Here is a 1,689-nt window from a genome sequence, read left to right as displayed (position 1 = left end):
AGGAAAATGGCATTCTGGTCTACGGGCAACCGTGCCGATGATGACGTCAGGGCAGTTATCAAACGGAAGTGTGTTTGCCGGGTAGTCCCGCATCGCTGTGTACACAGCCGCAGACGGTGATACTCGGGAGTGTGTTTGCCGGGTAGTCCCGCATCGCTGTGTACACAGCCGCAGACGGCGCAGTACGGCACAGGCAAGACGCCTACTAGCCTCTCGGCTGTGGAGAGCTGTGGGGAGAATGGAAGCCGGTCAGTCGCAAACTGATGGCGTCCGGTGGCCTAATGTGGGCCGTTCTGTTGCTTTTATAACGAAGACTAGGGCGGGTCAGACCACTTGTAACATCAGCAAGAGAGGACCGTTATTTGGCTGTAAGACCACGACGCTACCGCCTTAGTGCTGCACGGCAACTGGCGCCTGACCTCGCAACATCCAGTCGAATCGATGTAGCGAGGCAAACGGTGTACAGAAAGCTTCGGCTGAGTGGCCTTCATTGTCGGAGACCTGCTGTGTATCTGTCTAGAGTGGAGCCGCCAACATGCCACCTGGACGGTCGAAGAGTGGGCCAACGCTGTTTCCGATTTAGTCTGGAGAGTGATAATCGATGGATTCTCATCTGGAGGGGACGTGAAACACGATTTCCTGACCCAAACATTGTGGAAAGAGACCGGCATCGAGGAGGATCCCTAACGGCGTGGGCAGCGATAATGTGTACCATATCTGCATGAGGCTGTGCGGTTAAAGCGGCAAGGTCTGACTGCGGTCAAGTATCGTGACGAGATCTTGTGACCTCATGTGTGGCTGTTGCGAGGTGCTGTGGGCCCAGACTTCATATTGCTGGACGATAATGGTCGACCTCATAGAGCACGGGTGGTCGATGTTTTCCTGGAAATGGAAGATTTTGCACGCATGGCGTGGCCTGTTCGCTCTCCCGATTCGAATGCCGTAGAGCACACGTGCGATGCACTACGCACAGTGGTTGCCTCCACCAACCATTCTCGAGCGCCGCAGGAACATTAGATTAATAACATCATTCACAGCCTGCCCCATCGTTTGTCGGGCCTTTATTACTGCCAGAGGTGGTCACGCCCCTTACTGAGCGCGTTAACCAGTTGTCGGAATGTGTGTGTAAACCCATGAAGTTGGAAAAATCGAAGAACATTTTTGTCTACCGTTACGCATATTGCATTTGTTATGTTTTGTATTCTTTACATTGTTTCTACTTTACTAAGATCTGATTATACCGTTTTGAGGCAAAATCAACGCAACGTTGCAAAATTTCGGCTTGTTGCCTTTATTTTGCACAGTGGTATATTCGTAGCGCGGAAATTTACCTTTCATTGCTTTTGTAAAACGGCCCCTGTACGTTCTGAGCGAGTCCTAAAGGTGGTTGCGTGCGACAGGCCGAGCTGCCCCCAGGCGGAGTCGGCGCTACGCGTGTGCTTCCATGGCTGTCAGGGGGTGACGCGGAAAGCCAGCACCGCCCTCCGCCCTCTTCCCGGAGGAACGCCGCAGCTACCCGCACGGGCACCTCACAAAGTCTCTTTCCCGAGTAGCGACGCACTGCAACGTATGACCTGCCCGTGTGCGTCTTCCAGCTAGCGATATTAGCTGCTAATTTCTGTACTCCAGACAGAGGAAACGCATTCCCCACAGCCTGTGAGCACACCATTCCTACTAGATTCTCCTCGT

The sequence above is a fragment of the Schistocerca gregaria genome, chromosome 10, assembly GCF_023897955.1.
Source record: "Schistocerca gregaria isolate iqSchGreg1 chromosome 10, iqSchGreg1.2, whole genome shotgun sequence".
NCBI lineage: Eukaryota > Metazoa > Arthropoda > Insecta > Orthoptera > Acrididae > Schistocerca > Schistocerca gregaria.
The sequence above is the reverse complement of the archived record's forward strand: the minus strand, read 5'-3'. Positions refer to the sequence as shown.